The sequence below is a fragment of the Lycium ferocissimum genome, chromosome 5, assembly GCF_029784015.1.
Source record: "Lycium ferocissimum isolate CSIRO_LF1 chromosome 5, AGI_CSIRO_Lferr_CH_V1, whole genome shotgun sequence".
Lineage (NCBI taxonomy): Eukaryota > Viridiplantae > Streptophyta > Magnoliopsida > Solanales > Solanaceae > Lycium > Lycium ferocissimum.
In genome coordinates, this window is record NC_081346.1 from 58,570,264 (window position 1) to 58,580,482 (window position 10,219).

The window sequence follows — 10,219 nt, forward strand, 5'->3', positions numbered from 1 at the left end:
TGGCCTGGGGCCCTTTTCCTTTGCCAAGGCCCCATTTTCCCCCTTTTAAGGAGAATGAACAAATTTTTTCAGAAATAATTGAGCATTTTAAATGGAAAAGTATAATATTTTTATAAAATGGAAAAAGAAAAAACATTTCTTTCACGTACAACAAACAGTTTTTGGAGGCCTTTTGTGAAAGTGAATTTTTATTTGTGGTATTTTGACAAGTTACTCACGTTTTTACTTAATTTTCTTATCACAGTAAAACATGTATCACACATTTCTCATTTACAGTCAAGAACAATATAGACAAGAGCCACTTGATTTTTTCACTCCCTTTGTCAAAAACATGAATCATGAACTGAAAAAATAAATAAAGCAAAATGCAATTTTTATATTAATTTTAAGTATTGCAGCATTTGAAGCAAGAGGGGGGGAAAAACACGAGAAGCTGTTTTAAGCCAGCAAATTATCAACATTTCCATATGGGAAAGCTAATAGATAGACTCCAAACAAAAATATATACTCATAATTTTTTAAAGATAAAATAAAATTTAAGCCTCTTATGTGAATTTGGCTTCAGGCCACACATATTGTTGAGCATTTACTAAATGTGAACTAACATTAATTTGATTATTGTGCATGGTTTATCGAACGGGCTAAATGTGGATATAGTTGATGGACATGACTCTGACCCGCTTATAGGTTGGATTCATTATTGGGCCCCGAATCATGTATATAGGTATGCGCTGCGGTAGTGTAACGTTTGAAAATCTAATAAGTCTGTTATAGGAGATGCCTGCTATAATGTCAAAGCTTCACGCCTATAAATATACCACAGATCTCCTCTCATCTCCTAAACATAAACACAACCGTCTGATCCAACTATCAATTCTAGGAAGAGCAATGAGAGGAAGAAGTAGTGAAACGTTGGAACGCTTGATCTGTGTAATAATTCTCAGGCTATAACAAATTAACTTGCAGAGAAATCATGATTAAATAATCGAGTCTAAGTTCAAACCACATCACACATCTATTATTTGGATATAAATAAATATAAATATTTAGATAGGAATAAATATTTCATACAAGATAACACGTTTGTTTGACATAATCTGCGTGTCTTTACGATAATAAACAACACAAAAGGTCCTTGTCCAAGAAAAAAGCTGTCTTCCACTATGTAAATGGATAACAGTCTAGCAGAAAAAGAGTTTTACCAGCAAATTTTAGTTCCATTGGACAGTAGGATTGTGTGATAGACAATTTTGGTAAATGGTTATTCTCTATTTACTTCTTAAAATGAGTCATCCGTAATTGCTTATGGGAACCTTCTTACGTACGTTAAGGATAAGTTTCATTTTGGCCTTGATGCCTTGACGATAACAAACAACGATTCAGCTTTTAATATACGGAAAAGGGTCAAATATATCGCTGTGATATTAGAAAAGGGTTAAATATGTCCCTCATTATATTTTGAGTCCAAATATACCCTTCTCGTTATACTTTGAGTTCAAATATACCCCTCTCGTTATATTTCGGGTCCAAATTTACGCCTCATCCGATAAAATTATTCACGCGACTGATACAGATACGACGCTAAGATCGACAACTCGCGAGGTGGACACCACATGGCATGCCACCTCACCACCCCAACTCCATTTACCCCCTCTTTTCCCCTTCTTCTTCCACCACTACCATCTCCTTCCCTCTACATGTTTGCCACCATTAGCACCATTGGGTTTGTGAGGCAAACTTATCATATCACTTGAACTGCAGATGCCAATTCCGTTCACAATCTTTTTGTATTTTGCTTTGGTGACAGAGAGCTTTACAAAAGATAAGAAAAGAAATAAAAAAGGATCAGTCCAAAACTTCAAATTCACTTACCAAGTAAAATAAAAATAAAAGAAACAAGAGAAGTATAAAGAAGAATTCCAATGCTATTTGCCCAAATAACATATGCATTATCAATGGGGTATCATAAAATTGTGGTCTAGAATTCTACTGGATCATTATTAATCTCCCCTTGGAAAAGGTTATAAAAGATTTGTAAGTGTAGTAGTTAAAACTTGCATTAAACAGTTAAAAAATAAGGTCCCCAAAGTTGAAACTAAAATAAGGAGTTATTTTTGGTAAAATTGTGGCAAAGGTTGTCGAGGGGAGGAGATGGTAGTGGTGGAAGAAGAAGGGGGAAGAGAGGGGTAAATGGGTTGAGGTGGTGAGGTGGCATGTCATGTGGTGTCCATCTCACCGAGTTGTCCGTGCCATATCATATCCCATGTCCACCATGGACAATTTTAACGGAGGAGGAGTATATTTGGATCCAAAGTCTAACAGAGGGGTATATTTGAACCCAAAGTATAACGAGAAGGATATATTTGGACCAAAAATATAACTAAGGGGTATATTTAACTATTTTCTGATAGTACAGGGGTATATTTTACACTTTTCCGTCTAATATATGGTATTATTGGTTAACTGGGATTCTATCACATCAACATTCAGTAAATTTGGTCATTTACTAGTTGAAAATAAATTAAAACAAAAAAATGAATTGAAAGAGTTAAAATGTAAAAAAATTGTTATATATGAATTATACAGATTTTTGCTCAATTTAAAGGTAGTTTTGGTGGTTTAAAAGGATACTGTTGTTTAAATAATTAATTCACATATTGATAACGCATACTAGTATATTATCATTCCACATCTTTTTCCGCACAAAGTAATACATTAAATCTGGCATAATTTAATACGGATACTGTTTAGTTTTGCCAACGACATATTGTATTGGTGGTGGGGTGATTATTCTATTTTTATGTGGCCAACAAAATACTATATTATCTTTTACGATTAAACTGTGATTGATTATTTCAACAGAGTCAATCAGACCAATTAGAGTAAATTTATTGTACTCCGTAGAAATTTATATACATTTTAGAACATTAATCTTTGGACTTAGCTTCTTCATCTTTTCCGGAGTTTAATCGGACAGTAGATTCAAAAGTATGTATTACATATATGCCATCTTTCAACATCTAAACTTTGCCATTAACTTTAAGGAATTGTGGAAGAAAATCAAAGTTTTTTCTCAATCCATTACAATGAAATATATTTGATAATCTATTATGAACTTTGATCACCTTAGGACCGTTTGGTACAACGCATAAGATAAATCATCCCTGTATAAAGATCAGTCAGCATTAATAATACCTTATTTAGTTATCTATCTTTTTGAAATAAATAATACATGAATAAGTTATTAGTTATACATGAATTGATGTGTTATTTTATGCGTAATAACATGTGAAATAAGAATGTGAGGGGTCGTTTGATAGGTGTATAGTTATAGTACTGAATAAGGTGTATTAGTAGTGTAAGGATTAGTAATGCAGAGATAGATTATGCTGAGATTAGAAATCCTGAGATTATTTTTTATCAATTATTTGATGTGGTGTATTAAAAATAACATGCATTATTACATAGTTTCTAAAAAAGTTTATTGTATTTGTTTACAAAATTACTCTCGACATTCAGTGGCAAATCAGGATTTTCATTCAGGGGTTCGAAAAAAACAACAAAAGCTAAATATAGAAAATATTGTTGTCGATTAATCGAACCTGTGACGCTAGCAGAATTTTAAATACTTCGACCGCTTGAGTTAACCTTTTGCACTTGTTCAGGGTATTCAAAAGTTAATATACGTACATAAATACAGAAAATCTTCCCTATATATATACTGTAATTATTTGCTGAGGATGTTCGGGTGAACACCCTCTAAATCCGCCCCTGTCGACATTCTTTAGCTTTGAAGGACTTCAAGGGCAATTTTATCTTTAACCAAGCTTATGCATGTATTAATTAATAAACTTGGTATTGCTAATACCATGGTTTGTTATGTATTACTTATACATAGAATAATACCAAATAAGGTGTATAATAATTAACACAAGATAGGTTGACAAAATGTACCAAACAAGGGTTTAGTAATCCACGAAGCTATACATGCATTATTTTTTCTAATAGATTCTACCAAACGACTCCTAAGTATTAATAATACATTTAGTAAATACCATGACAAAAATGTCCCCATAGACTATTCATTTTATGAGATAAGCTTCGGAACTTTTGAATGAACAAGAATGATAAGGATAACTCTGCATTTATGTTTTGCTCTTTCAAGAGTATATTCTTGGGAGCAATTACAGTTACGGAGAAAGCTTAATGGGGAAGATTAGCAGAAGTTTACAATTCTTCGATCTTCTTCCCTAATGACTTTCCATTTTTTTTTATTTTTTTTTGGGGATTTCTTTCCCTATCTCTTGCATCATTTGTGCAAGTTCTCGATATTCAATAGTGAGTTAAGGGTAGATTGGGCATTAAATGCAAGTCAATGATACAACAGTTATACAGTGATTATTTTTTGACGTACGATCAATCATAACACTGTACCCCTCCGTCCCAAAATAAATATCGTTTTAACTCATTTCACGCTCATTAAAAAAAAAAAAAAAAAGGTACAGTTTAACATGTTAACTCTATTTATTAGATGTTTATAAAGAATTGAGCACTATTAAAAAAAATAGTTATTTAATATAAGGATATAATTGGAAACGATTACTATGTTTTGTTTTGAATTCCTAAAACGATACTTATTTTGAAATAATTTTTTTCCTAAAACGACACTTATTTTGAAAGGGAGAAAATAAAGATTTACATTGAACATAATTGATCCGCTACAACCAATCGGACGACCCCTGCAGCCTATCGATTTAACATGTCAACAAGGATTTGTTAAAGCGGTAAGATTAGGTGAATAGGTGTCAAGCTTATCAAAATCCTATTCATCTGATAACCTTATTAGAGAAGGATAGGGTATTTAATATTTGTGTTACCTTACGGTAATGCGTAACTATGTTCCCCTTGGTTAATATGTGGAATGATTATTCAGAGACGGAGTCAAGATTTGAAGTTTGTGGGTTCGAGATTTTAATTCTTTAAAGTTACTGGGTTTTCAATTAATAATTTGTACATATTTGACAAAAAAATTTAATACAAATATATAATTCGGACAAAGTTTCTGCCGAACTCCACATCCGAAATCGCTCCCCCCCACCCAACACCCCTCGATTATCTAATTAGGAAAATTCTCCAATTGGAATAATTTAGTTTAATCGTAAATTTCCTAATGTTGAATTTCATTGTGCCTCACACTAAAACAAATTGTAAGTACAATTAGATTAATTGTATCATTTTATTGCAAAAATACTACTTCCTCTGTTTCATTTTGTGTGATATTTTTCTCTTCGATCTAAAAAATAATGATACCATTTTGTATTTGGAAAAATTTTAAACTTCAAATTTTTGATTTTACACGACATGCTCTTATGAACGCACGAGTGCTAGAGTCATTTTAAAAGTGCAAGTTCTGGATATCTTTTTTTCTCTTCATTCGTGTCTTGGCAAACAACTTCATTAAAGAAAAAAAGAAAAAAAGAGAGAGAGAGAGAGAGAGAGTATTTTAGTTGATTTGGACAAATGAGAAAATAGCCTGAAATGATGAATAGACAAATATCAACATTTTGAACACGTGCCTCATCAAATGGATAACGAAAGGGACTTCACACTCCACACCCGTAATAGCCCAAACCTCTCCCCCCCGATTAACCTTTCATCAAACTGTATGGGACCTTCTCCTATTTCTTTTTTCTTGTCCAAACTGTTGGTACAAAGAATAAAATCAGTGAATTAAACAACAGCTTAGATCTGAGATATTTCGTTAGTGCACTGTGTTCAGAAAGATAGAAATAGAAATCAAAAACTGAAAACCAGAAAATAGAAAAACTAGAAACTGTGTAAACTCGGAAAAAAAATGCAGAAACAAAGAAATATCCGCATCACGTAATTCATCAAAGTATTCTTATTAATTTAATCTCCTTACTATTACTTCCTTCCAGGATAAAATGGATATACCTGTCGCAGATGTAGCAGTACCTCAAACTTCTACGACTTCGTCAAACTCAAAATCAAGCAACAAATCATACATAGACTCGATAGTTTTTATTTTAGAAAGGAATGCAGAATGCAAAAAATTTCAGTGCCTAAAAATGAGGCGTTGCCTCAGTTTATGTAGCCGTGAAAATACCTGTTCTGAACAGGTTGGTGCCTGTTCGGAAAGGCCTTGCCTTTTCCCAAAAAAATAAGAATGTTGGGAGTTTTTTTATTTTTATTCCGCGAAATTTAATTAATATTTTCGGAGGGAATAAAAAATAATATCAGAAAATGAAAATTGAATTTAAATAAATTTGGTTTAAAAAGATTATCAATCAATTAGATCATTTGACCAAATTCAAATCCAAATCAAAGATGCGAGCGACGATGACGAGCGAGGGAGTCTCTCTTCTCAATCCTTTAAGCTAGAAAAGTGATTTAATATAAAGCACATAACGTTCCCTTTCTACCACCAATGTGGTACAGCTCTTTTCAGCGAACTTCGCTTTAAACTTCATTTTCCTTCCATTGTCTTTTTCCCTCCATTTCTCATTCACACCAACTTAGCTAGCTTCAATCATTAACTCGCTTTAACAATCCTGAATGGGGAATGGCTATATGATGAAAAATATGCATGACAAAAACTGTGCGATTCGTAAGCAAGGACTAATCGCATCAGGATAAGTAGATTTCTCTTTGAACTTTCCGTAGTGAACATATGTCGGATATACTTGATTAATCGGTAGATTTGCTATCTTTGAACCGTCGAGCTTTGATGTATACCTAGACAACCACATGTCACACAATTAACCTTTTAACCGTCTTTGGTTCCCATTGTTTTGATCGTTTCAGCCATGAACACTGCCTGGTTCATAAGTGCATAGAGAATTGGCCTTACAGAATTCCCCTTGAAGCGGCTTACACTTCACACTTACATAGGTGATTCCTAATTGTGTTATCCCATAGATACACGATTTGATATACGCCGTATCAAACTTAGAAACCATTAAAAAGCCTTAATGCTTTATCCTGGTACTGAACATTGTCTCATCACGAGAATGGACCAAAAAAGTTATTTTGACAATGTTGAACCGTCATCAATGACTTTGTTTGATCTCTTTAAACCTAGTTCTTGGGATCTCCAGTCTTCTAGGTAGAGTTACCGCCATGATGACTTCTCCTCGGCCATAGTCCCATTCCCCTTGATGATCTTTCAACACCTCTCTAGTTAGGCCTTTAGTTAGTGGATCCGACACATTATCTCTTGACTTTACATAGTCAATTTTGATAATTCCACTAGAGAGTAGTTGTCTAACGATATTGTGTCTTCGTCGTATGTGATGAGACTTTCCATTATACATAACGTTTCCGGCCCTTCCAATTGCTGCTTAGATATCGCAATGTACGCATATAGGAGCCAACGGTTTGGGCCAAAACGGAATGTCTTCTAAGAAATTCCGAGCCATTCAAACCTTCTTCACCGCTTTGTCTAAAGCTATGAACTCGTACTCCATTGTAGAGCGAGCGATACATGTCCGTTTGGATGACTTCCAAGACACGCTCCTCCACCGCACGGTAAACACGTATCCACTTGTGGATTTTGTTTCGATTGATCCGGTGATCCATTTGCATCACCGTATCCTTCAATAACGGCAGATACCTGTTATAATGCAAAGCAAAGTTTTGAGTATGTTTCAAATACCCCAAAACTCGTTTCATTGCCAGCCAATGATTTTGGTCGGGATTACTAATATAGCGACTTAGTTTACTTATAGCACATGCAATATCAAGTCGCGCACAGTTCATGATATACATCACACTTTCCAACACTCTGGCATAATCCAATTGAGAATGACTTTCACCTTTATTCTTAGCAAGAGCAAGGTTCACATCAATTGGTGTCTTTGCAACTTTAAAGTCCAAATATTTGAACTTTTCAAGTACCTTTTCAATAGAATGAGATTGAGACAATGCTAGACCTTGAAGAGTTTTATGGATTTTAATTCCCAAAATTAGATCGGCAACTCCAAGTCTTTCATATCAAACTTACTAGCAAACATGTGTTCATTTATATTAGCAATGTCGTCACTCATTATCAACATGTCATCCACGTACAAACAAAAAATGACGACGTGGTTCGGAGTGTTCTTAATGTAAACACATTTATCACACTCATTTATCTTGAATCCATTTGACAGCATCGTATGGTCAAATTTTGCATGCCACTATTTGGGTGCTTGTTTTAGTCCGCAAAGAGACTTAACAAGTCGACAAACCTTCTTCTCTTTCCGGGGAACTACAAACCCTTCGGGTTGTCCATGTAAATTTCTTCCTTCAAATCTCCATTTAAGAAGGTTGTTTTCACGGCGGCTAATGCTACTAACACCGGAATAGAAGTTATCCTCGTTACTGGCGAGTGTGTATCAAAGTAATCAAGACCTTCTCGTTGTCTAAATCCTTTAACAACTAGTCTTGTCTTATATTTATCAATAGTGCCATTAGCTCTCGTTTTCCATTTGAAAATCCATTTGGAACCTAAAGGTTTGTTCCCTGGAGGAAGATCAATCAATTCCCAAGTATGGTTGTTCAATATGGATTCTATCTCACTATTGATTGCCTCTTTCCAAAATTGAGCTTCTAATGAAGACATAGCTTCGTTGAAAGTTCAAGGCTCATTTTCCAACAAAAATGTTAGAAAATCTGGTCCAAGGAAAGTAGACGTCCTTTGACGTTTTCTACGTCTTGGATTTTTCTCATTAGGAACATTTTCCTTTATTTCTTCTCGAGGTCGTTTAGATCCTTTGCTAGACGACTTACATTCCCTTTTATACGAATATATGTTTTCAAAGAAGTCGGCATTATCTAATTCAATTACCGTATTCACCTGAATGTCGGGATTTTCTGATTTGTGAACCAGAAATCGATATACCTTACTATTTGTGGCATATCCTATGAAAACACAATCAACGTTTTAGGTCCTACTTTTACCATTTTGGGTTTAGGAACTCGCACCTTGGCCAAACACCCCCACAGTTTGAAGTATTCCAAATTGGGCTTCCTTCCTTTCCACTTTTCGTGTGGAATAGATTGTGTTTTGCTATGGGGCACTCGATTGAGTATTCGACTAGCTGTTAGGATAGCTTCCCCCACAAGTTCTGGAGTAAACCAGAACTTATTAACAGGGCATTCATCATCTCTTTTAGTGTTCTATTTTTCCTTTCCGCAATTCCGTTGGATTGTGGCGAGTAAGGGGCAGTTGTTTGATGAATAATGCCATATTCCAAACATATTTGTTCAAAAGGAGATTCATATTCGCCGCCCCTATCACTCCTTATCATTTTAATCTTTTTGCTAAGTTGAGTCTCAACTTCACTTTTGTATTACCTGAATGCTTCAATTGCTTCATCTTTACTATTAAGTAAATAAATGTAACAATATCGCGTACTATCGTCAATAAAACTTATGAAATATTTCTTTTCACCGCGAGATGGGATGGACTTCATGTCACAAATATCTGTATGGATTAAGTCTAAAGGACTTGAATTCCTTTCAACTGACTTATAAGGATGTTTAACATACTTAGATTCAACACAGATACATACTTAGATTCAACACAGATTTGACATTTTGATTGATTGCATTCAAACTTAGGCAATACTTTCAAACTAATCATTTTACGGAAGGTCCTGTAATTGACATGTCCTAAACGTGAATGTCATAAATCATTTGACTCAAGCAAGTAAGACGAAGTAGAAACTTTTTTATTTTCAACGACCATTACATTTAGTTTGAAAAGGCCCTCTGTAAGGTAACCTTTTCCTATGTACATCTCGTTCTTACTTATTACAACCTTATCTGAAACATAAACACACTTAAAACCGTTCTTTACTATAAGTCCAGTAGACACTAAATTTTTCCTAACTTCAGGAACATGAACGACGTTGTTGAGAGTCACCACCTTGCCAGAGGTCATCTTCAGCAGTATCTTTCTATAATCGGGCCTGGCGGGAGCATATGAAGCAAAAGCTTCTCTAATAGCACAAATGTTGCTAGTGGTGCCAGATTCGATCCACCGCTCTTTGAGATTTCCCACTAGGTTGCACTCAAACAACATAGCGCACAAGTCATCAACTTTCTCGTTTGTTTCAACCATATTAGACTGACCCTTCTTCTTTTCCTTTTTCGGAGCACGACAATCTGCAGCTTTATGTCCGATTTTCCCACAATTGTGGCAGTTACCCTTGAA